This window comes from Miniopterus schreibersii (genome assembly GCF_964146895.1).
Source record: "Miniopterus schreibersii genome assembly, chromosome: 11".
Taxonomy (NCBI): domain Eukaryota; kingdom Metazoa; phylum Chordata; class Mammalia; order Chiroptera; family Miniopteridae; genus Miniopterus; species Miniopterus schreibersii.
The window spans coordinates 9401561-9428477 of record NC_138111.1 but is presented as its reverse complement, the minus strand read 5'-3'; the positions used below and the strand labels follow the sequence as shown (position 1 = coordinate 9428477).

The 26917-nt window shown below is 49.4% G+C and overlaps 2 protein-coding genes across 2 annotated transcripts in view; one reads left to right on the top strand and one right to left on the bottom strand.

The window, feature by feature from the left end:
• The window catches only part of ZFP37 (ZFP37 zinc finger protein), a 308781-nt gene extending 284242 nt beyond the window's left edge, over positions 1–24539 (top strand). The window contains exon 5 of the transcript XR_013999791.1: positions 24529–24539. The gene's annotated coding sequence lies outside the window, so the exon portion shown is untranslated. The remainder of the gene's footprint in view (positions 1–24528) is intronic.
• TTLL11 (tubulin tyrosine ligase like 11) overlaps positions 1–26917 on the bottom strand; it is a gene marked incomplete at its 5' end in the record, with an annotated part of 175079 nt that overhangs the window by 52120 nt on the left and 96042 nt on the right.

Here is a 26917-nt window from a genome sequence, read left to right as displayed (position 1 = left end):
AGGTCTGTGAGATTTCACATAGTTGTAATCAGGCTTTTACAAAAAATTACGTTTAACTCACATGACCATTGTACAGGTTGGGTATTATCATCTCCATTTTACAGATGAGGAATCTGAGGCTCAGAGAGTGCAAGTAATTTGCCCAAAGTCACACAGCAGATAAATGGCTGAACAGGGATTCATGTCGAGTTTTCTTTTGTCAAAATCTTTCTTCCCTCTGCCAGGCCGCTTCCCACTCATTAAGGGAGAACTGGGAATAGTCTTAGTTACATCTCTACTCCTGCTGCTCCATCCCCCGGCCCGTGCCCACTGGATCAGCCCCTACTGAGGTGCAGCTGCAGGTATAGGAGATGCAGAGGGTTCCAGCTACGTGGACTCAGCTGCCCGGTACCTGACTATGGAAAGCTTCGACAGGTGAAGCTTCATTGAAGACATTCTGTCAGAAACTGGAGGGATTCTGTGTTTTCTGTCCACATAGATATCTGGAAGGCTGAAATCAGAAAGCATAAGGAGCTATTTTTTGCAAGCTGCTTCGCGTGAGACAAATACAAGTAACTTCTACAGAACGGCTGCAGGATGGATGGCCTGGGGGGCCTCCCCTAGCCCGGCCAGCCAAGCTGTGAAAGGGGGACTACACACTACACACCCCCGAGGGGAGAGGGCCTGGATTCCACGCTTTCTCAAGTGGGTTGACAAAGCCATAGGTATCAAATGTGTGGCACCTCCCATGTGCCACTTGCTGGGCACAGGGTTACACTTGGCAAGGAGCTTACATCTGATGCAGGTGCCACCTGAAAGGAGAGGGGTCCATGAGGATGCGGTAAATGCTGGGACACAGACACAGAAACCTCAAGGTCAGATCCTTAAAGGGGAAAGAATTCATGGTGGAGAAGAAAAGTTGGGGGACCCAGGGCAGGAGCAAGCTGATGACAGCCCTAAGTTTATGGAATAAAACAATAAAGACAGGCGACGAAACAATCTGTCTTATCTTTACCTTATGCAGCTTCAGTTTAGAAGCAATAAGTTGCCACGCTTTGCTCCCAGACATTTTCAGGAGCTTCTCCCTCAGAGTCTGAGCGAGAGGCTGGGATGTGCTCTGCTTTGCTGCAGCAAAGGCTCGGGACGAGCCTCATTTCTGTGTGCGTCTGTGTCTGCGTGAGTGTGTTTATTGTGTGTGTGTGTGCTCCGCTATCTAAAAACTCAGTTGCTTCTAACTGAAAGACCAGCTGTTGGATGCTGCCTCCCAGATCCTACCGGAGTCACCGGATGCCGTGAGTGTGAGATGCTCGGACGCTCCCACCTTCGGGCAGGTCCTCAGACACTGAGGAACTCCCTGGCCTGCCTACCACACTCCTCGCACCCCACTTCCTAACTCCAGGCCAAGGACGCGCCCGCTGGCCCACTGCACCCGGGCCACTCCTCTCCTCTGGACCAGGCGGGGGCCAGTTCTAAAGCCTCACTCCCAGCTTGGGCAGCCCACCCGCTCCACTGCCTTCCCCTCTCCCTCCTGCCTCTTCACTCCCAGCGCCCAGGCCTCCTTTCCTAATTATTCCCAACAAGAGTCTCACACGTGTCATACATGGGGGCAGACTTGTTCGTGGTTGCCCAGCAAAGTATGTGGAAGAAAATCTGCAGGTGCCTGAACTTCGGGGAGGTGGCCTGGAGGGCCTGCAAGGATTATGGCTCAGACCCCAGCCCGGAGGGGCGAGAAGCCCCTCCTCTGCCCTTCAGGAGAGGGAGAGACATTGAGTCGGGTTCAAGTCCCAATTCTGCCACTTAGATGCTGTGTGACTTTGGGCAAGTCACTTAGCCTTTCTGATCCTCTGTTTTCTCATCCTTAAAATGGAGATATCTCCCTTGCAAGGTTGTTATAAAGACTAAGTAATATTTTATATAAATAAATAAATAAATAAATAAATGTTATATGAGATTATGTATTATTTTTGTAAAATGTTTTAAAACACTCATTTTACACACACGCATGCACACGCACACACACACACACACACGTAGAGCAGTCACCCAGCTCTCTGGGCTGCCGTGTCCACACTTCACAGATCTATTGTGGAACACAGATGCAATGATGAGGTTAGATGGGTTAGGTAAGTGGAAAGTGTTTAAGGAAGACACTGAGGTGTGTTTTCTTCGGTGCCCTGAATGGGACGGTATCTATCCTGTTGTTCTACAGCAAGCAATTCGCAGGTTTTCCAGCTCGGCCCAGGGATACGAAATTCAGTGTGGGTTCAATACACAGGCCGACTTCACTTCACACCTTCGGTCTGAAAATGAAACCTAAATTGCTTGAATTCCCACATTCATGACAGAGCTCTCTCTGGAAACCGCATTGGAGAAAACACTAACAACTAAAAATATCTCCACATTGAGTAACAGTCATCAAAGGGACACCTACAACTGCTTGGCTTTTATACGAAACTGAGCCTAGAGCTCACCAGCCAGCCCCTCGCGGCTGGAGTCCCGCAGAGTCGGTCCTGACACCTCCAGCAGTCGCTCCGCCCTGTCCAAGCCTTGAGCGGGGCCGGGCCCAGCAGGTGGAATCGCAGTCGCCTGAGCCCCAGGGTTTTGTTTTTGCCTAGGCCGGGGAAACGTCACGCCCAGGGAGAATCTGACTAGTGGCTACCAGCCCCATTCTCATGGAGGTGGTAGCTCCACCCGGCGGGGCTTCTGCCTCGGTGCCTGGTTGGTACTCCCTCTGGGAGTCTCCCACCAGGAGGACACCCTGGTCAGGTCCCCTGCCATGTGACTGGGCTCCCTCCCTTTTTTCCGCCAAGGAAGCAGGTGCCACGCTCCACACTCCTGCAGGCTGTCTTGGCCCAGCTGTGAATTAAGCGAGCTCATGGAACCAGGAGGCCACCAGCGCTTGGTTACCAGTGCGGACAAGTGCCAGGCCTTCCACGCCCCTTTGGATGCCACGCGCCCTCAGCTACGGACCCAAACGAACCCAAGTTTGCTTGGTGACGCCCCTTAACTTTGAAGACTTGAAAAGGTGTAGTCCAGGCCCTCACGGCTCTGAATGTGCCAGCCTGTGCTCTACATTCCTGCCCAAGTTCAAGTTGGGGCTTCTCTCTAACATCGCTGGTTCACACTGTAACATCATATCTCTTTGTAGAAGACAAAAAAAATATCAAGAACTATGTAGGTAAGAGGGCAAAACTCACACATGATCTCACAGTCCAGAAATGATCACTTTTAATATTTGGGTAAATTCCCTTCCAGTCCTCTTCTATGAATATAATTTTTTCCACATAGTTGAAATCATACTATACGTACAATTTTGGAGCCCACTTTTACATTTAACATTTTATTATAAGCCCTTTGCCACATCACCACAATTATTTATAAATATCTTTAATGACCTATCTCTCAAACTAATGGATATTTAGGTTATTTCTGATTTTTCACTACTTGGATGAACGTTTTAAAGAAGTCGTTCTCATAATTTTTGATTACATCTTTGGTGTAAAGTCCTAAAGGTGAAATTTCTGAGTCAACAGATATTAACATTGTTAAGGCCCTTGGTATATAATCTGGCTTTAGTCTGTGACCTTATAAGTTGCCAAGGATAAATTCATAGACACCAATTCAAAGCTTTTTTAAATCTATAATCTTTTGTTTGCCCTGAAGTTAACTACTGACACAGTTTTCTATTAATTTCAACATAAATATGGGTTTAAAAACATTTCACAGAGGAGTGTGTGAAACTACAAATCATGAGATTAAGCAATATTTTCAAGTGACCCACACTCACTTTCTAGTCATAGGAAACAGTCACGAGATTTATGTCTCTAATGATTCTTTAGATCCATTTCTCAGAGCTATGAATCCGAGTCTGAGTCAGCGCCTAAGTGGCCAGGATTGGAAGCAGCGAACTCTATTTTTGAGTTTCTTGTGTAGAATGTGAACTCGGGATGTCAGCTGCTCAGATGCATTTATGTAATAAATTTATTTTTTAATATCTGTCTTCTCCGTGAACCCTCCCCCGAGTCCCTCGGGCAGAATGAATCACCCTTCCTCCCATAGCTCATCGCCAGCGCCTCAGTTAACACTTGCTTTGGTCTCTATCAGATTTCAGTCACTTGTTCAAGTTGCCGCTGGGCTGGGAGCTCCTAGCGGGCACACCTCGCGTGATTCCCAAGTCTGAGCACGGAGATCAACAAATAACAGGCTCATCTAAACAGAAGGATTGATTTTCAGTTTGCCGGTAAGCATGTGGGCTGTGCCCTGCTAGGAATCTGGTGTAATGGACGGATCCAAAGGGAAAAGTGGAAGGAGGTCCAATGCCAGCCCAGAGGCTGTCCATGCAGCAACGGTCAGAACACGAGACTATGTCTTCTAAAATGTTTGTGGTTCCAAAATGAAAGAAAAATTCACTCGTTATTTCACAGGTATTTATGGAGGACCTCCCGGGGGGTAGCACTGTGCTAAGTGACGGAATCCAGAGAGGAACACAGCAGCCCCCCTTCTCTGCGGGAAATGTGTTCCAAGACCCACTGACAGCGCCAAACCCTATATGCTACGTCTTTCCTCTACAAACACACCTATGACAAAGGTTAGAAATTAGGCACATAAGAGGTTAACAACAGCAGCTAATAATAAAACAGAACAATAACAATAAACATAATAAAAGTTATGTGAACGTGGTGTCTCTTTCTGATAACTGACCTGACAATGGAGACGTCTACTGAGTGACTAACAGGCCGGGAGTGGGCACAGCGTGGATCCGCTGGACCAAAGGATGACTCCTGTCACGGGCAGGCCACAGCAGGACAGCATGAGATACCGTTCATGCTACTCAGATTTATTTCACACGATCCAAAACTTATGAATTGTTTATTTCTGGAATTTTCCGTTTAATATTTTCAGACCGCAGTTGACCGCGGGTAACTGAAGCCATAGATAAGGGGGGATGGATGACTGTGAGAAATTCTGCCTTCCCAGAGCTCGTGGAAAACCGACGACACATAGAAGTTTCAGCGATGGCACTAAAGGTTTCCCATGCGGGAGGGAAAGTACGCACGCCAAACCGGGAGAGGAGAGGAGACCGTTGGGTCTCCTGTCACTTGGAGACCACCGCCTTTAGTTAATTATCTGCAGATCATTCAGGAGTCCTTGGAGCAATCACCAGGAGCCAGCACCTGCCATGTCCAGATCACCTGCTCATTCATTCCCCTTTGGAGCCGCCCCCCAAAGAAAGGGAAGACCTTTGAAATCTGCTAAATCTTACCACAGACTTCTCCAGGGATTCTGACGCATATGCTGGTTTGCCATGAAAAATGTATTACTTTGAACCAAGTGGATCTTTTAAAATAAGTTATACATATTTGAGGGAAAATGTCTAAGGCCTAGGGATAAAGATTCACCAGGAAAAGGCATGGAATGGTGGGAAGTTTGGGAGTAAGACAGCCGGGACAAAGTCCCCGTTCTGCTGGTGATCAATCCTATGTCATCGATCAGTATTCTCACCCACGAAGCAGCGATAATGATACCTATCCCCTAAAGAAGAGAGAAGGGGAAGGGGGGGAGTGAAGAAGAGAGCTGTCTGTGCAGGTTAGACGTGAGCATCTAGGGCCCAAACGCAGGGCCTGTGGATGGCTTAAGAGAAGGGAGAAGAATCCTTCTTCTGGTGGGCAGAGCCAGGCACTGGGGGACTCCGATGCCAGTCCCCAGCTCGTCCCAAACAGCCTCAGTTCTTCCATCTGTAAAATGAGCTCGCTGGAATAAATGACCATATGGCGCCTCCCAGTTCTGACATTTTATCAGACCCCTTGTTTCTCTCTTCTCCAGTGTGTGAGGCAGGGGACAGTTCTTCAGCCAAGGGCAGTGTCGGCGCAGCCATCATAGCGACACTCATTCAGGCTTTCACGTGTCCAGGCCAGAACTGGCAGCCTAGCTCACTAAGCAGAATAATTAGCACTCGCCCGAGAAAGATCCTGCCACATGCTGGTGTTTCATGAACTATGCAAAGAGATCTATCTTCCATTTTGACAGCGCTGCACTGGGGATTCATAAAAGATTGAAGGACTAATAAAGCCATTTTTTATTTCAACGGTGGTTTTCTCCACTTATCTCTTCATTTGTTTGTCCACAGGGTCACAGATTTCTCCAGCTAGGTGGAGCATCTAGTCTGAGGACCACGTGTGCAGACACTTGTCTGTCCTCTCAGAGCTGGTGTTCCAGGCCTTTCTCCTCAGCTTGTAGATGGTCATCTTCTCCCAGGGTCAAAATTTCCTCTCCTTATAAGGATGCCAGACATATTGGATTAGGGCCACCCTAACAACCTCGTTTTAACTTGATTACCTCTGTAAAGAAGACCCTACTTCCAGATAAGGTCATATTCTGTAACTGGGGTTTAGGATTTCAACATACAAATTTTAGGGGTGACACAATTCAGCCTACAGCAGGTAGTCAACGTATTCATTCATTCGTTTGTTCATTCTTACAACCCTAACTGAGTACCTATCATGTGCCAGACGTTGTGCCGGGTACTAGAGACACAAATGGAACAAGGCCATCCCGGCCACGGGGGACTGTGCTTGTGGCAAAGCGTCACTCACACAGAGAGATCGCTCCATGTGGCATAAGTGTGAATCGAGAGGTGGGCACAGGGACAATGGGGCTCTGCTCACCTGAGACTTCAGGGCAGGTTTCTGAGGCTTCCACAAGGTAGTGCTGCTGGGGCCGAGAGAGGTGAAAGGCTTGGGTAGAGCCCTCCAGGAGGCAGGGAGGAAGAGAAACGTCTGATTCCATGCAAAGGAAACCAAGTGCATGAACAAACAGGCGTGCGGGCAGAAAGGGCCCAGTTCTGCAACTGGAGCAATGGGGGCAGAGCCTAAGGCGAGCGGGAGAGCAGTGGAGGGGAGAGATGAAGGGTGAGGGCTGGTACAGGCTGTCACCATGAGACGACCAGGTAGCAGGGAGGTCTCCCGCCAGCACTCAGGCACCGAGCCTCGTCCTCTATTTAGAATCGTGCTTTGCACTACTCAGCATCTCCGAGTGGGCGCCGGATCTCACGACGTTCTGCATCCTCAGCATTTAGTTAGAATCTGGCACGTGGCAGATGTTCAACAACTATTTCTTAGACGAATAAATAGCATTAAGCATTCAGTGAGCAGCGAGAACGGCATGAGTTCAAGGCACTGAGATGATCTCCAGCCCTCACAGTGATTCTGGGAGGCGGGCATTATTTTCCTCGTCTCACAGATTAGAAATGCGAGGCCTGGAAAAGTTAGACTTGACCGAGATCAGAGTCAGGAAAGGGAACCAGGCTCCAGAGCCAGGTCTGTCCGACTTCAGCGCTCTTTCCACAGTACCATGCTGTCCCTGCTGGGTTTCCTGAAGGCCGTCTGTCCTGTGAAGTCTGGTCAGGAATGTAGCGAGCCCTGACCACTGTCCCCATTCTCTACTCACCAGCTCCCTCCCCCGACAGGGGCCAAGCCCAAGTGGTCCATTGAGAGGTGCCCTGCCCCCGCAACTCATGGTCAAAACCTTTTTCTGCTCGTCTTATCCTAAGAGCACTTTCCACAGCACGGATCTCAACAATGAGACTTGAAGCCCTTGCTCTTAGTCATATTGACTCAGAGGTCCTTTTTTATTTTTGGATCAGTCTGACGGCCTCTGGAAACGGTCAAAGACGAGACTAATTATTTCTTTAAGGCGTACAGATCCATCCGTGGGTGAGACGAAGTCCAGGAGGCAAAGTTAAATTGCATAGTCTGTCACCATCCTCGGCCCATTCATCTCTGCCACTCGGTCAGCGTGTAAATTTACAGCAGATTTTACCTCTGTGAAGGGGTTCAGGTTGTAGAAAATACAAGCTAAATTCTAAATAGAATATTAATTTTAATGAAAGCTTCGGGGATCGCTGTTTATGTCTTCTCTCTCGTACCCGGTGATTAAGTTAATTTATGCTTAATGGAAGAGCATACTTCTAATCCTCACACAGGCTCACCACCTGTCTGGGACGGTGTTTTCGGAAGCCGTACGCTGCTGGCGACGGATGTAATAAAACTGGGACGCTGCTGAACTGACACCCGAAGGCTACGTGTGCGGAGGACCAGGGACATTATGTCTCTGCCCGGTGCTTGTGTTGAATAATATCAAAGTCCCGAGCACTACGTTCTGTCAACCCTTACAAGTCCTGCCTCCTGCTCGTTAGTCCCTGGACAGGCCCAGGGAGAGGAAGCGGGGCTGAGGGGCTGAGGGGCTGAGGGGCTGAGGGGCTGAGGGGCTGAGGGGCTGTGGGTGGAGTGTTCACTGCCAGTTCTTGAGTCCCTATCTCCATCTACATGCCAGTGCCCTGCTGGGTGCCCGCCATGCACTATCGCATTTAACTCTCACAACAACCCTGAAGGCAGTTAACGGTTATCCTCACTTTACGTTTGGGGAAACTAAGGCTCAAAAGGGTGAAACAGCTTATCTAGCTATTGTTAAGTATGGCTTATAAATAATGAAGGTAGCGCTTGATCTTAAGGCAGCCGGCTCGTGTTCTTTCCCCTATAATATAGGGCAAGAGTCGACACACTGTGGCCCCTGGGCCAAAACCAACTTTCCTTCTGTTTGTATATAAAGTTTTATTGGCACACATCCGTGTCTGTCTGATTTCACGCAGCAAGGGCAGAATCGAGTAGCTGCAACAGAGACAGTATGGCCAGGAGAGCCTAGAATATTTTCTGTCGGGCCCTTTACAGGACAAGTTTGCCAGCCCCTGGAACAGGGCCTGAACTATCACAAGGTTATTACCTGAGCACCTACTACCTGCAAGGCCTGGGGCGGGGGGGCGGGGGCATGGAGTCAAAGTTGAAGAAGGCCCAGTCCATGGGTTTGAGAAACAGTCTACAGCCCGGAGTTTCAGATAAAATGGTAAGCCCAAATGTTCGCTATCTCTGCAGCCCTCAACCTGCCCAGTAACAGAGCCAGGGTCTCACCGTGCTCTCACCTTCCCCAGCAGGTCACTCAGGCATTTCCTCCTGAGCACCCATAGCCAGTGCCATAGGCTTCATCATCACGAGCACCCCCCCTGGTCTTCCTCTCCCAAAAGTCCATTTCCACTGCCCACAAAGCTGCTGGGAGTGGCCTTGCTCCTGAGCTAGGCTGTCAGGTGAGCACCAGGCCACAGCAGGAGGGCTCACTCTCCACACCCCCTAAGCATCTACCCTTGAACGGAGCCAGATTCCATGGCGAGATGGGGACAGGACTGGGGTCAGGAGAACCTGTGCTTCTTGTGACTGTTTGTGCCAAGTGTCACAGGTCCTCTCGCCCAGATTCATCAGCTTCCGCCTCTCACCCCATCTCCACAGGGGCTTAAACTTAGTGTAAGGCACCCAGGTCCGGTACACGTGCCACTTTGTCTCTATTCCTTCCCTGCCGTGTGGCTCTTCACGTCACCTGAACCTCTCTCCTGGTTACAGGACACACTGGTGGCAGCGGTGGGGGGAGGGGGCCGCTGGCCAGTGATTCTGCACCAGTGATCCCCGGACATGAGATGAAGTGTTCAGCCATAGGATGGGTGAAATCAGGAAGGTGAGCAAAGGTGTGCGTGTGTGAATGTGTGAGCGTGTGTGTCCATTCTTTTATGAAATCATGCTGGCAGTATTAAGTTAAATCACAGGAAACTTTATCTATCTCTAGTTAGGATTCTTATTACTGCCCTGGCTGGTGTGGCTCAGTTGGCTGAATGTTGTCCCATGACCAAAACGTCACCAGTTTGATTCCCGGGAGGTCAGGGCACATGCCCAGGTTGCAGGCTTGATCGATCATGCAGGAGGGAGCCGATTAGTCTCTTTATCACATCGATGTTTCTCTCTCTCCCCCCTCTAAATCCAATAAAAACATATTTTTAAAAAAGATTCTTATTACTTTATTCAGACAAACCTAGACTATTTTGACATTTTAAAAACCTCAGCTTCACATGGTTTCAGGCTAATGATCAGTATTTGTGTGTTTTTTCAATGTCCTTAGATGGAAAAATAAAATGTTGGCTACTTTCTTTATGTTATCTCCACAATTTGTTTTTACATTTTATTGGTTTATTAAGTCAGAAAGTCTGGAAATTGCTTATCTTATACCAGCAGCAGCTGGCCCAAAAACATTCTCATAAAATTTGGCAGGAGCTATCAAAATTTTAAATCACCTATTCTTGGGCCCTGTGATTTTATTTCTAGGAATCTATCCTGCATAAACATTGGCATGTGTACTCAAAGACACACACACATGGGGCAGAGGGGTGTTCCGTGTAGCTCTGTTTGAAATGTGGAAAAGTGGAAATAACAAGTCCCCATCATCAGGGGTTATAAAAAGTATGGTAAGGCCCCCGGATGGCATGACACTCAGGCCACAGAAACAATAACGTCCACAGCTGGGCCGACTGATATGGAAAGATGTCCCCTATCCTGGAAGGTGAAAAGAGCACGTCATACAGGGACACGTGCACAGCAGAGTGCGCCCCACGGTTCCATTTTATAAAACTCACAACAAAACGAACTGGCGTCTCCGCAGAGGCTGACGTATCACGTGAAGTTTGGAAGGATCAGAGCCAGCCGTTCAGAGCGGTCATCACTGGAAAGCGGGGCTGGGATCGAGGGAAAGGCTAAATGGGAAGGCTGGCCTTTCAAATTATGTTCTTGGCACAGCATCTGAATTATTTACAAGGGAGACAGGGTATTACTTTTGTAATTTTTAGACAAGGAAATAAAGGGGGAATAAGCTGGGAGATACAGAGATTATGCAAAGCAGAGTGACAGAGAATACAGAAAAAGGAAAAATTCCTTTTCATTTCGGGATCCGGGGAGGGATTTCAGAGGAAATTCTTCCTGAGCGGGGTTTGGAAAGAGGGCCAGCAATGAGAATAGGAGAAATGGTACCCCCGGTGGAAGGAATCTGGGGCTCGCGTGAGCCCCGCAGAGGGCTCACCACGTTAGACTTTGATTTGCGGCTGATGGCAGCCAGTGGGAAGAATTGTTAGGGAACTGGGTCTCCAGCTAAGATTCTTGTTACTCCATCAGACAAGCCTAACTCCTCGCCAGGTAAATGTCTGCTCCTTGCAACCCAGGCAGTTTCTTCTGGGGCTGGGAAGCGGCTGCAGGCATGACCGGTGGCCCAGCCAAGGTCCACTTGCTCCGGCCCTTTGCCGGGAGCCCACCTGCGGCTTAGGGACCGTGCTGTCCCTCAGCCCGGGCCTCGGGGCGGCTGGGCCCTTGGCCTAAACCAGGCAAGGCGGCCGCTCCCCCAGCTGACAGCATGGACGCAGGTTTGGGGCGGCGACCCGATTCTGGCTAACGGGGTAATAAGAGATCTACAAGGGGGCCTCCGAGACCGGCTTCTTGACTCTTTAAAGTCACGTGAGGGGGGGGGTCCCCCTTCCCGTCTCGAGATGCTGCCAGTTTGGGATATGATACCTGAAACTATGCGGCCATCCTGTGACTAGAGGGGAGCAAACCTGAGGACAAAGCCACTGTGCTGAAGACGGGGAACAAAGGACAGGAAGGACCTGGAGGCTTGATGATGTCATGGAGCCACCACACTAACCAGCTCTAGAGCTACTCTAGCTTTTGACATCCTTTCATGGGAGACAATTCATTTCCTTGAATTGAGTTAAGCCAGATTAAGTTGCGTTTTCAGTTACCGGTAGCCAAAAACATTTCAATAAATCAAAACATATTCTTTCCAGTGACAGGATTAAATCATATATTTATTCACACAATACTTTCTGTTGCCTACAAGAAGTCAATTTTAACTTCAATAAGCACACTTACCTTTAAAATCCACTAGGATTGATGGTTGCACAACACTGTGAATAAACTTAATGACCCTGAACTGTATACTTTGAAGTCACTAAAATGGTCAATTTGAGGTTATGTATATTTTACCATAATAAAACAAGAAAGGAAAAAGGCAATCCCAGCACCTGGTGAAGTGAGCAGGAGGTAGGGACCAAGACGGAGTATAATCGCTAAATCTTAAATTTCTCATTGCTCTACAGGAAATAAATTGCACTTTAAAAAATCCACTAGAATCAAGTTCTGCCCATATAATGGAATAATATGGGGCCATTAGGAAGATGGGCGTGCACTGCCGCTCTGGGCCCTGACAGGGCAATAGCAAATCTACCCTCCTGCCTTAAACCATAAAGCTGAGACAATTTTTGAGGAAAGTGTTTTTACCATTGGCCAGTAGGCAGTGCAGGCCTGTGATTCTTGAACAAAGGGAAACAGGAGGTGAGCCCCACTGACCCAGGCACCTTACGATCGCCGGCCAGGGGTGTGGGGAGCAGCCAACTCTGAGCCGCTGAGGCAGAGACCAGCACTGGCAGCTGAGGTGTCTGGAACGTGGGGGGCGGGTGACTGGGGATGGGGTGGGGTGGGGCGGGGTGCTCCTCACATCCTTGCTTGAGGGCTGGATGTGCAGGGCCAGGCTCAGTGAGGCCTAACAGAGCTGGGCCGATGCAGGGAAGAGCGCCCACAGGAGGTCGCCGAGTGACGGGAAATAGAGTGTGAGGGGGGCAACTCCATGCCATTAGAACGTGTGCTCTGTGGGGGTAGCAACTGCCACCTGTTTCATGCCTGATGTATCCCCAGAGCCCCAAACAACGCATGCATGCTCAATAGTAGACGTTCAATATATATTTGTTGAATGAATGAATGAATGAATGGTGCCACCCAAGCTGGGTCTCGGATAGTCGCATGAAGGACAATGTAGGGGCTTTCCGAGAAGTTCCGATGGGGAGGGACTTGGTCCTAGAGGCTCTGTAGCCAAACCGCTAGGAGTGAAGAGGCATTATCTTCAACAATTTAAAAAATGCATTCATTCATTCATTCACTCATTCATTCATTCATTCTTTCACCCATTTAATTTCTTCTATTACCTGTCTTGTTCCCCCAAAAGACATGAAATAACAACCAAACACTGGAAACAACTTGACAATTATAAAATGTAGAAAAAATAAATTGGGGTACGTTTTCCAAATATAATCCCTTACAGCAATGAAAATGAATGAATTCCCACTTCATGCAACAACACAGATGACTATCACCAACGTAATGTTGAGTGAGAGGAGCCAGATACAAAAGAATCTAGGTTGTTCAACTGCATTTATATGTAAAGTTAAAAAACAGGCAAAAAGAACAGGTGGTGTTAGGAATCGGGATGGCGGTTACCTGTGGGGAGGAGGCAGTGGGTGGGGGGTAGAGGGGGTCTGGAGGGGAGGGCTCGCGTCTGGTGATGTCCCATTTTTTGTCCCGGATTTGGTTACCCCAGCGTGTTCCCTTTATAATTCACTGGGCAGTACACTATGCACTGAGCAGTATACAGTGCAGGACTGAACCATGCACTGTTCTCTGTGAATGGTATTTGTCAATAAAAAAGTAAATGTCCATTTAACAGGGATGTTTTACAAAGATTAGAAGTTAGACTACAGGATGGAGAAAATAGGGACTAATTTAATTAATTATGAATTTAAAGTATCCATTTCTGTACTTTTTAATAAAATCAATATTGGGCTACTCTCAAGATGGCAATACAACTTTAAGAGTTTCATTCCTTTGAAATACTTTAAAATAATGAGTTTTTTATTGTGTTAAAATACATATAACATAACATTTAGTGTCTTAACCATTTTTATGTGTACAGTCAGTGGCATTAAATACATTCACACTGTTCGGCAGCCATCACCACCCTCCATCCCCAGGGCTCTTTTCCGCTTGTAATTCTGAAACACTAGCTTCCCTTCTCCCCTCTCCCAGCCCTGCCAACCACCATTATACATCCTGTCTCTATGAATTTGATTCTCTAAGTACCTCATATGAGTGGAATCATATAGTATTTGTCTTTTGTGACTGACTTATTTCATTTAGCATAATGTCCTTAAGGTTCATCCATGTTGTAGCATATGTCAGAATTTCTTTTTTAAGGCTAAATAATATTCCATTGTAGGAATAGATCACATTTTGTAATCCATTCATTAGAGACAAACACTTGGGTTGTTTTGTCCTCTGAAATACTTTAAATATTGATTTAAATAACACATGCATGTTCTTTTGAAAAAAAGACTATGCAGTAGCTTGCAGAGATAGATGGTAGGTAGGTAGGTAGGTAAGTAAATAGGCAGATGCTTTAAAATGGATTCACATGTAAATAGGGTTAAAGAAAGAGCCTGGGTAGGATAAAAACATAAGGTTGAAGTTGAACTAAACACAAAGAAACAAGTGTTTCAATGGTCGGCACTGTGGACGGTGGGAAGGGGGGCAGGGTCACAGACTCGGCTCCAAGCTTCCTGATAACCAAAGGAAAGAGGGACACAAAAGTTGAAAAATTCGCCTTGACAACAAGCTGTTATGATACAGAAGACATACCAGGTGCTCAAGGAGAAGCCCAGCTTTCCCTGGAACTGATGCCAGAGAGAAATGTCCCCTGTGGTGAAACAGCGAGTGAGGCAGGCATGCCGCCCTCCAGAGCATCCTAACAAAACAGCTGATACTCGAAGCTATCTAACTCTGTGCCACGCGCTGTTTCAGTTCTTTCCGCAGACGATGTACGTTTAAAATCAGTGCTTCTTAATAACGTCTCCCACCGCAGAGCGAGCGCCGAAGCTGACTCAGTGAGGCGGGGGCACAGTGGTCCACAGAGCAGCGCTCTGCCGGTCCCGCTGGACCCAACAATCGAGACCACACGGATCCGGATCCTTCTAGTAAACTACTGTGGGCGTCGCCAGGCAGCCAACCACTGGGAAGGAGATAGACCATCTTGCAAATTTAGACCCAAGCTATTTTCTTTGGTAGTCAATCAAATCCTTTTCTTAAGTTGATGTGCCCAACAAGACTTGGACCGGAATAGGTGGCCACCCCATCTCCACAGGGTGGGCCCCAGGAAGGTCTATGGCCAAGGCCAAGATTTCCCCCTCGAAACTATTGTGTGTCTGCTCTAACACAGGGACCGGTCACTGAGATTGCAGCCCCCAAGTTCACGCCGCTAAACAGGGCTATGGCCATTTCAGCCTCGTGAGTGACAGAAATGCAAGCAGCCCCGTCAGAGGAGAGGAAGCGTTCTCAAAGCGGGAGGAGCGCTCGTGCCCACTACTGAGGGCCAAGGACCCCTCACCTGGGGAAGGGAAGAAGAAAAAGGACATCCAGTCTGGCCGGCGTGGCTCAGCGGTTGAGCATCGACCTGGGATCCAGGAGATCAGGGTTTGATTCCTGGTCAGGGCACATGCCCGGGTTGCGGGCTTGATCCCCAGTCGGGGGCGTGCAGGAGGCAGCTGATCAACGACTCTCATCATTGATGTTTCTCTCTCTCCTCCTTTCCCTTCCTCTCTCTGAAATCAAAAAAGACATATTTTAAAAAAGAAAAAAGAAGACAAAGAAAAGGACATCCAGTTAACCTGTGAGCAGCCTGGAAGGCATCCTTCCATTTTTTAATTACCTTGCCAACACATTTCTAATCTTAAAATTAGTTGTCTCTTTGTTGTTAACAGAGGGGTTTACACAAAGGGTAAATTAAGAGAGGCTAATTTGTTTTTAGTCGGTTTATTCATCCAAATATCTGCTGACCAAGGGAGAGGGAGATCCCAGAGGAAGACTCTTGCTGGCCGTGTGCTAAGGAAGAGTTAACTGGGACATACGTCCCTCCTCCAGGGAGAGGAGTCTAATTCACGGGTTCCTTCTTTCTTCACTCAGCAAACATTCATTTCACACCTTTTTTGTACCAAGATCTATTTATATCACAGGGCAGGCTGGATCACGGTGCCAGGCAGAGGCACCAGCCTACGTCCTAAGGGCACATAGATAAAGGAGGACTTTATCTAGTCAGGGGACGGAGGGGGGGTGGGGTGATCAGAGAGAACTTCCCGGAAGAGGTGACGTCTCAGAGCCAGACTCAAAGGATCAGGGGGATTTGTTTTACAAAAGAGCTCACCACAGGATTCCTCTAAGTAACAATTTTTTTCCTAGTGCCTTTCAATTACCGGAGGACTGATTTACACACCCTTTTAGAAGCACAGCTGCTGTGTAAATTAAACCTCAGTAATCCTTCCCCGGGGCTGCGCCCCCCTCAGGAGAAATTCTCTCACCTGCTGATTTATTTGTGCGAGCTCCTGCAGCACCTTGAGAGTTTCAGCTTTAGCGATCACAATTAGGAGGCGCTCCAATCGGGGACGGTTAGACAAAGAGGGGGCGCGGGATTGTTGGGGAGCAGCGAGGAAGCAGAGCAGACAGCGAGAAGGGCAGAGCCCTGCGATGAGGCCTGGAGCCACATCTAGGGAAGCCACCCTGGGCTTTCGGTGCTCACGCTGCCTCCTCTGTTAGGAGAAGAGATGAGAAACGCCCAAGGGGCTGATGGTCGGCCCTGGAGAGCGTCTCTGAGCCCGCAGAGGGGCCTGGGCCGCCTGGCAGTCACAGACTAACCCCCCTTCCTCTGTGCTCCCAGGATCATGGAGATAACACCTTTAAGGCGCTTGGCACGCTACCTACAAACAGCCAGCACTCGCCCAACTCCCACTGCTGCCGCGGCTGTTCTTCACCCTCTCCCCTCCTTCCAGAGGGCGTTTCTGAAACCCACCAGCTGGGCTGAGCCGGCTGAGCGGGATCCATGGAAAACGGTGTATCTATACTGAACGACGGACCACTAACCCTTTGGGAACAGGCCAGGGTTTCTCCCGAGTGCCCCACAAGAACTTGGCCCCTCTGTTTTCCCCTTACTGATACTCTCTTTAAAAAACGTAATACAAGTGTGCTGCGCCCGATTTCCGCGCCTTCAGGTGCACTGACGCTTATCCTCGGTGGCCCTGGAGCCGTCACCTCCTCAGAGTCACTGCTGAATTTTTAATGTGACATTTCTTCCCAGAGTCCTGGAGGTATTCTTGGGGCTACACGAGGCTGGTGACTGCCTTGGGAGCACGCCGACCTTGGGCCAGAGGAGACGTGAGGCCCACGGTGACATTCCAGTTCCCTGGAGGCAAGAGAAAGACCTCGCTGACTGACCACAGGGTTGAGACTCACTGAGCCTGGAAGTGACTCTGAGCATGGAAACCCTCTGGCAGGCTCTGCCGTCACTTACTATAGTTCTGGAGGAAGGTCCACTCCCCAAACAGCGAGGGGGAATCATGCCCTGAAATCAGTGTCCCAAACAGGTTCCCATCCCCCTCTACTATGGGTGCGTGCTGGTCAGGGGGACTGTAGTCACCTCTGCCCAGTCATGTCCAGGGTAAAGGGTCAATATTTGTATTGTGCGTGCGTGCAAGTGTGTGCATCGAACCTCAAAATCCCAATGGTTCAATGGACAGGGATTACTGGCAGAGAATTTCCAAGTCCCATAAAATAAAACATAAACAATAAACATTAACGGTTATGTGGCAACGTGTTCATCCTCATTAACAACCAAAGACATTTAAACACCAGCTTACACACCTGAAATCAGCCACCGCTTTCACAACGGCAGCGCCTGACGCTTCTGCAGGGGATGGGCACACGCAGGCCTGGGTGGCGGCCGAGCAGCAGGCACAGCCCTTTGGACAAACAAACTGGCACGTTGCAGCACAACCTTTACAGACAAGCTTTCCCTTTGACTCAGTAATTCCAGAGCTGGGTTTTGTTTAAGCAACAAACTCGACTACCACATAAACATCCAGTGACGGGATAAACTGTGGTCACCCGCACCCTGGGCTCTTCTCTAAGGGTGATCACAAGGATCACAGAGCAGTGTGGGGTGGGGGGTGGGGGGAGTGGATGCCATCCAGTCCCTTGAAAACCAGAGGAATTCAAATCGTTTGCAAATTACCACCAAGTATGAAAGGCACATCTGCAAGCAGACAGGGTCTAGAGAAGCACTCGCTTGGTTGGGAGAAATTGAGGTTGAGGGCTGGGATGTTTTTTTCCATTTTTTCCAAAATTTTGTTTTTAGCATTACCATTTTGTTTTTGGTTTTGGTTTTGGTTTTGCTTGTTCAAAAACTGCAAAGGGCAGGCACACTTTTGGAAACAGGTGACACCAACATTTATGGAGACACCGTCTGGGCCAGGCATGGCTCTACGCGGTTTAAGAGAGTATTCATCTTTTAATGGTCCCAACAACTCTAGATGCCATGCACTTCACTTTACAAGTGCAGAAACTGGGGTTCACTGAGAGTAAGTGGCTTTCCCTGTTCACAGGGCAAACAAAAGCTACTCAGGGCTCCACCCCTGACCTGTTGGGCTCCAGTGGAGCCTTCTTGTCAGAGTCATGCTGCCTCTCTTTAGCTTTGAGGGAGGTGACACTCCGGTTTTCGTCCTCAAATGAGAGAATTCCTCTGTAGTGTTTGCTTTCAGACTAGCGTAATCATCGGCTTTCCACAAAGTCTTCCCAGACATCCCCAGCGGGGGTGAGCAACTAACTCTCTCATGCTCCCAGCACTCAACACAAGGCCTGGCACCTAGTAGGTGCTCAGTGCACAGTGACACCGTTGAATTGGACTCTTGAACATTCCCTCCCCTCCCAGCTTGATAATGGTGCTGCTTTACAAGGTGGGGCAGAGAGAGGGGGGCAAGGACCGCAGCCCTGGTTTTCCTGGTCCCTGAGTTCTCTAGACGCATCGCAGGGTTGGCCGGTTGGTTAGTTTTAACCACGATGTAAAATCAGAGTTAGGAGATGCTAAGAAGAAGCCTTTCAGAGGCAAATGGGGAAGACTTGGCAGAGCAGGGCACGGGGAAGGGCAGGTGAGGGCTACATGGATGAAGACGAGACGTTTACAGGTGGAGAGGAGTGCTTGGCAGAGAGCCCTGCTGAAAAGGCAGGGGTCAGCGAGAAATTGGGCTCTTCCAGAAAGAAGAGAGGAAAAACAGACCCAGGCAATTTCCTGCAGAAATACCTGTGGGGATAACAGGCATTTTTTTTTTTTTTTAACCTGAGCAAAACCGTCAAGCCCAGCTACTTTTATCATCTCGAATTCGTTCCGGAGATTTCCTCCGGCTCCTGAGAGACATTTTATCTCTCTCTGAGACAGTCATTTGTCACAAGGGGCTGGAAGCTAACCAAGATGTCTATAAGCAGGTTTGGGGCTCTGTATCATGAAACAAATGGCAAAATATTGATTTTGTTTCTTTTCAACCTGCTCTAATCCAACGATATCATCCCATTACGAGAAATTTCTCTCACCATGGCAAGGAGAAGGGGCCCAGCCGAAATCGAGGAGGGCAGGAGTCAGGCACCCTGCTCTCCATTTCTCCCCTGAAAGGCTCCGTATAGATCTCTAACCCCCATTTCAATCCCAATCTTCTACCACGACATTTCTGAAGGGAAGACCCAGGGACCAGAGAACATGACAGACAGCGGGTATGCGGCTTTGTCCCTAAGGCTGAAGTTAAAACCCAGAGAGAGTGACTCACCGCAGTGCTTGTTGGTAGCTCAGAGGCCCTGGCGCCCAGGGTCCCAGGCTGGGTGGGTGAGGTCTCCCACTGCCTGGCTCCGTCCCCTTTGCCAGCCTCTGGCGCCCGGGCCACCCCTCCCCTGACGATCCTCCTTCCCTTGTTTTGGACACGCCAGGCCTGTTCATGACCCCGGGACTCCGCTCGTGCCGGTCCCTCTGCCTGGGACGCCCTCTCTCCTCCTCTCGTAAACAGCTATCATTCTTCAGATTCAGGGGCTCCCTCCTCAGGGAAGCCCTCAAGACACCCTCAAGCAGAGCGAGTTGCTTCCTCCCTAGGCTCCCATGGCTTCTTATAGCAGCACTCTCCCGGGCTCCCACCTGCCTCCCTGCCAGACACACGCACCTCAGTGGCCCTTTGAATCTCTCTGCGCACAGAGCCTAGTCCAGAGCCTGGCGCAGCGTCTGCTCGGGGCAGGTTTGTGGGACGAATGAATGCATGGTGGCTCCCTCCTCCCTTCCTCCAACTCCACACTTTGTTGGAGAACATCACCCATTAGGGGGAGAGCCTCGCACCCGGGGCCTCTACTCTCAGGATCAGAGGCGCAGGCCGCCCTTCAGAAGATAAAGCCTCCATCTCCCCGTCCCACCTTCCTGCGCCGCGGGAGCTCCGAGGATCCTGCCACATCAATCTCTCCCGGGCTCTGAATTCCCCTCAGAAAGACACCGCTATACCCACGCGAAGGCTCTGAGGTTATTTCATCTTTTGAGGGTGTTTTTAATCTTTAGAAGAACCATAAGGGGATCCCGACACACACTTTGAAGTTCCCCTTCCCTTGTGCCTGCCAGGAAGTAGCCACGAGTTTCTAGCTGTGAAGTCTCTGCTTCAGAGGGGCCAGGTCTGGGCCCACTGCCCACGGCCGTTCCCAGCACAAGGCTTTGGCCTGGAGCGCCAGGCGCTGCGAAGCTCCCCCTGCTGCCCACGTGCTCTCCCCGCCGGGCCTCCTGGGCTCTGCTGGCCACGCTTTGCTTAGGATCTGAAAATACCTCCTCTCCTCTCCTCACGTGTTCAGTGCCATACAGTTCACGAAGCACTTACCAGATTCATTCATTCCTTTCATTCTCAGGACAACCCTACGGCGGGACAATGACCTGGCATCCACTGCGCGCTGACCGGGTGCCAGGCGCTGGGCTGAGGACACCGGAGGCTCCCTCACAGCCCTCGGAGGTGGCGCTTTTATCAAGCTGTGGCACAGCCAGGAGTCTGAGGCGGGCGAGGAGCAGCAGCCGGTGGCCGGTCTCAGAGCTGGTCAGTGGCAGAGGGGGGTTTCGGGTCCAATCTCCTATCACCTAAGACCGGCTCCTCTCTTCCATGTCGCCTGCTGTGTCTCCCTCCAGTCATTCTCTCTCCTCAAGGTTGAAGGTAGCTTTGGCATCAGTCACGCTTGGCTTTGGATCCTACAAACTTAGCTGTATTTTGGCACAGCACTGCCTGTCTCTAAAATTCAGTCTCCTCACCCATCAAATGGAGAAAGTAATGCCCCCCCCCCAATAGCACAGTTGTAAAAAATTAATTGAAATGGTGCTTACACAGCTCTTAGTACAGCGTCTGACACAGAGCACATGCTCTATCGGTATCCCGTGTACAGAGAGGGGGGCAGGGTTATCATCACCGTCTGTAGGTTTTACACTTTCCCCTTGGAATTTGACCTTCACCGTAACAATTTTTGTTCAACAAATGTCAGCACCATTATCCTCTACAAACTGCCTCTCCTTGAACTCTGATCCAACTTTTTAGATCAGTAGATCTCAAAAAAACAGCCAAAACCACGGATGGAGCTCCTACTAGAGGCAAGGCACTGCCAGGTAAAGGAATCTAGAGACATATGAGGCCTCTTCCTTGCTCCCAGGAAGTTCACAGTCTCTGGGTGAAAAGGTGTCTATTAGTTTTGAAATAAAACACTGAGGATTACAAGAACATAGAAAATGGGCATCTTTCGAAGCTAAGAGAAGTCAGGGAAGACTTCTGGGAGGTTTCATCCTGAACAGGACATTGGTGGGAGACTAGGAGTGAGGTGGGCCAAGAAAAGGTCGAATGAGTGTTCTGTACAGAAGGAAGGGTGGCTGGGCTGCCGGGTCATGAGTTATCATTTATTTGGTTTGCAGACAGGATCACTGGAGGCAAGAGATGCGGAAGATTAGGTTGCAAGGTGGCAAGACCTGGTCATGGAGGATCTTATGTCCTGTGGTATTGGGTTTGGATCTTACTGTAGAGGCCAATAACCCTCAGATTTTGGTGCACTTAAGAAATAACCCAAAGAGCTTGTTAAAATGCGTGTTTCTGGCCTCAAGCCCAGAGACTTTGATATTATTGAATATGCAGCCAGATGATTTTGACGGGGGACCTCCAGGGAACACGATCTTAAAGTATCAGAGTAGATGGCAGAGAACCAGGGAAAGGGGTGGGAGGGAAGGGGTTTGGGACACACATTGTCTATGATTTAGAAAGATCAAGAATTCTGTTTCAGAACCACCTCTCAATCAGCCCCTCCGTGGTAAAGGCTACTATTTCTAGAAAATTCGATGCTATTTCTTTACTTTTGTTTATTTTTTTCCTTGCCATTTATCTCCTCTATGCTCTCTTCCACCTTGATGCTATTTCTTTATAGTCATGTTAGAGTTTCTTAAAAACTTTTACTCAATTTTATGCACACACACGACATACATTTGCCACACTGGTATAAAATGACTTATTTCTTCTCATTTGGACCAAAAAAATATTAATCTGTAGCTTACTAGAGACAACCCCATGATTTTAAGTAGAATACGCACTTTCAGACAATCTCAGCTCTCAAAACATAGCCTCCAAACATGAAGAGAGCCCCAAGGGCCCAAGAACTACAGAGCGTTTCCATAAACTCATGCAATTTATTTTAGGAGAGCCGGGGGCATTTGTAGCTTCTCTCCCGGCCATGGGGTGTGTATGATAAATGTGGTGGGGAGGGGCGGACAAAACATCAAAACCAGACACCAGAGCTACAAAGCAGAGCCCTGCGTGGGGGACACAAGCTCACTTATTTGCTCCTCAAAGAGGAACCGGTGCTCACTCCGCGCTGGGCCGTTTGCTAAGTGCTGGGAACATGGGCAAGGTCCTCAGGGCAACATGTCTCAGAACACAATTGACAAGCAGCAGGAAGCAGGGGTGTGCTGGACAGGGACCAGCAGGCGGACTCTGAGGACCCTCGCTCTGTCCCTCTCGAGCTGTGTGACCCCCACGGGCCACTTTGCTCCTTTGAGCAATTGTAGAACAAGGCAGGGGAGCGAGTCACAGTTCTTTGGGGGCAATAAGGTCTTATAGCTTGATGTTCAAAATGATGGCCCTAACTCGTCAAGAAGAAAGTTAGTATCGACTGTGGTTAAGAAAATAAATATATGTACGCTTTGTAAAGATTTTCAATTTTAGGTGACTAAACTGTTAAATTTTGGTGACTAGTGGAATAAGTGCCTGCCATTTGAAAAGAGGTCGCTTACAGGGAACATTGCATTCCCCAAATGAGAGGCAAAGAGAGGTCAATAAAGGGAAAATCACAGAATTTGAGCACTAGAAGAGGTCCTTAAAGATGGTCCAGTCTAATTCTATCATCTAAGAAAACTGAGGTCCAGGGAAACCAATTCTGACCACACAGTAAATTTGAGTCAAAGGAGACCTGCGCGGCAATGCTCCTGGCTGGACCAGCTGGGACTCCCAGGAGGACCATGTTGCTGTGATTTGTACGTTATGGGGTAAAACACACAACAGTGGTAACTGGGCTCAAGGGGAGAGAGAAAGGTGCTCAGTACTTCAGGGCACTTGGCCTCCAGGAGCTCTTTTACTCAGGCAGTTTGAGGGCTTATGAGAGTAACCAGAAGTGATCATTTGGGGGGATACTCAGACACAAGTTGGTTCATTTTCTCAGTTACACAATTACTAAGACCATGCTCCACATCTCAAGACCTGTCACTCAGGTTTATGGCTGGTGATAAACTATAAACTCAATCCCTAATCAATCAGCACCAGAGAATGCTGGCCCTGGAGGTCACCTGCTCCAGGAGTGCACATGATCACGCAGAGCCAGCCAGCTGGCCGGCACTGGCAGAGTCCTGGGCCAAGGATCAGAAGGACCAGAGCTCCTGACTCCCCAGGGTGCTGCTGTGACAAGGGCCTTATGGGCTATGGGGGTGCCAGGATGCTGAGGGCTCAGCCATCAGGGCCCCAGGGCATTTATCCCCATGTAGACAAGGCCCACAAAGCCGGGGGAATGGCCAGGGAATCTATGTCGGGCAGAAACCGGGCTCCGCCTGCAGCTCCCCACGCGGACCCAGCCAGCAGCCACCTCTCTGGTCCCAGGCGGGTGTACTGGGACTGACTCCCCACTGCCGGCCCGGCCCTCAGGGCCGCGTAGGGCCTGAAGGAGGGGTGTGCGTGAGCAGCCAGCGCGGCGGCCAGCGCAGAGTGGACGGAGGGAGAGACTCAGGGCTCGGACCTGGCCGGCAGGCCTGGGTTTGAATCCAGTTCTGCGCCGCGGTCAGGCCGCCTCTCTGCGCGGTGACCTCTGCACCTCTGAGAAAGGGCAGTTTTGAGGGGAAATGGGTAAAGGCTCATTCCTAGCACAGACTCTGGCCGCAGTAAGTGCTCATTTATGTTTCCCTTGGACGGTGGTCATCGATGTTGGAAGCCCTATAATCCAGCGCCCTTCTAGTAATTGGATTTGTGCTCTGCCTCACGCGACCAGGAGATGGGGGGCACTCGGGCAGGGCGGCACAGCCGGTGGGCTGGAACCCCTCTAATTACTCGTTTTCCCTTATTCGCCTATTAATTGGTAGCACGGCAAGGTTCAGAGGCCTAATGATTGGTATTAGCTTGCCCCGCGCGGCGAGGCCAGCTATCTGCCCACTCCACCTGGCTCAGCCATTCACCAGGAAATTGCCTGAGCGGCAGCTGTCACATTTGTCAGGCGCTGAGAGCGCTCCATAAGGATCTAAGGCGCTTGGGGCAGAGAGCACATGCTAATGGCAACGGCCCCCCGACACCCCCAGAGGCCTTGCCCAGACAGAGGACCGGGAAGCCGGTGGCTGAGAGGTTGCAATCGGCCGCTCTGAGGCCAGACGCATGCGAGGGGGCGCAGTGTGTTCTCCAGACCGCCCCAGCCTTGTCTCTGCGGCCTGCGATACTCAACCCCCCGTTTGAGAGAGAACTGAAATGCCCACGAACTACGAACAACTTGGCGAATGTTGGAAATATGCCTCAAGACACTACGGCGATCGTCCCACAGGGCACTGTCCCATCAGACCAGCCACCTCGCTCACCCGTCTTCCTGAGGGTGCCACGGGCCCCACCGCACTCTCAGCAAAGAAATTTGGGTGCCAACCCTGGCTGCTTTCCCGCCATCGTCCTCTGCGGCTTTTCTCAATGATGTCTGCACACTCTGAGGGCCTCTCGCTCTATGTTCCTTATCGCACGTGTCCTGCCTGGTGAGCTTTGGTGTCCAGTGGGCTGTATATTCTATTGTCTCCATTATAGGCCTATGATTTCTTGAGAGTTGACCTTCATACGCTGTCCTCAATCTGTCTCCACCATGCCCCAGGATGTAGCGGAGACTCTGGCACAAGGTGAGCATCCTATATATATATACACGTACGTATACGTGTGTATCTAAATAAACATAGAGACACGCGTGTGTACCTAAGTATATATTATAAATGCCTATCAGTCTGTACTGCACCTAATGGTTCACAGGTTTCGTATTTGGTTTCCAAGGACACCATCGTCTTCTCTGGAAACACAAGCTTGTTTCTCCTGCAGCTGCAGCCCAGCTCGGTAGCCAGCACGGCCTGGGCACGTAGCGGGCCTTGGGATGCATTTGGATCCCACAGTCTCGGAGCAGAATGAGGTCCGGTGAACACCCTTCATTTCACAAATGGGGAAAAGAGGCTTGTGCGGGATCATTAGCTGCCAGGAGAAGCTCCACTCCCAGACCTCCCTGCCGCAGCACCGAGAGCCGGAGCTGTTACAAAGGCTTTCTCCAACAGTTCAAAAAGCAAAGCTCATCAAACCTTTCAGAGCAGCACAGCAGACTGATAGATCAAGATAACACACTTTTTTTTTTTTGCAAAGGAAAATTGAATAATAAGGCTAATTCCCACTGATCCTGAGGAGAGAGGAGGTCTGAGTTTATACTTCAAGGGGTTGGGGCTCACAGAAAAGATGATGTACCATTAAAATGGGCAGTTTGGCAGATACAAAAAATAAGTATCCACTGCAGGGAATTCTGACTATAAGAGACAGGAAAATCGGCTTCATTAATGACAAAATGCAGATGCTTTTCTTCCTGAGCTGAAAAGAAACCACAGAGTAAATTACACCAGAGCCTGTAAAGAGGTGTGTGAGGACCCTCTTAAAAATGTATGAAATCTCAAGGAAAAGATTCATCAGCCAGCTCCCTTAGCGCTGAAAATGTCAGTTAATTTTCCCTTTCTGTTGTATCAGACAGGTGGTGATTAATATAATACAACAGACAGCAGAGGAGGTGGTACTTGTAAAAGAGGCACAAAGGGGAAATGATAAAGGAGGGACATAAGAGTTTAGCTCTGAAGGGAGGGGATGAGATTGGACGTAACGGATACAGGGAAAGAAAGGCTTTCCTGAGCTATCATGGTAAGAGTGAGTAGAAGTTAATAAGAGAATATTGGAGCATGAGGAAACAATTGTGTTTTAGGCAGAAGAAACTGCATGTGCAAAGGCCCTGTAGCAGAAGGGAGAGAGGTGGAGGAACTTGTTGATGTTGAGAAACGTCCAGACCTGTAGAGAATTTTCATGAGTTTATTTGAGGCAAAACTGACTACAATTGCCAGGGGGAAAAAAAACACCTCGACGGATTGAGAAAATGCTCCAGAGAATGGCAGTTTTGTTGCTTATTTTATGCATTAGAATCAAAGGAGGAGACGTAAGGAGGGTCACATGAAGTCCGTTGGTTGTAGGTTAAGGGGGCGGAGAGAGCAAAGCAGGGAAATCTCTGGGATTGGATCAAAAGGCAAAATAGAGAGACACCTACTTGTTTTATGTTGGTGGGTACAGGATATAGTTCATAACTAACATTTACATCACAGAGAGACGGTGTGCGGCGGGGGTGGGGCACGGTAACAATGAGGGGCTCTGGGGTCTCCTGCTCTGGTGGGAGGTTATGCCCTGAGAGGACTGGAAAGGAAGGTTACTCTGATGTTTCAAAGGTATGTTATCTTAGATGTAAAAAGACAATAGACAGGCTCACTTAAGGTAAAGACTGACCTTTGTCAGGAAGCTACAGGCCTAGGACATGACTGCCCACCACGACTCGCTCCTGGTTAGGAATTTTTGTGTTCGGGCCATCCTGTCGTTACTTTCAGAGTCTGAGTCTGCTGGGCTGCCATGCAGGCCTCCCCGAGCTTGTCAGGTTTAGTCTGCGGCCCCTTTTTCGTCCACAGACTGATGGAGCAATGGGAAGAAAGCTGTTTTGGGGGGTCATGGGCTGTTAGGAGAGATGTCAGACGAGGCGCAGGT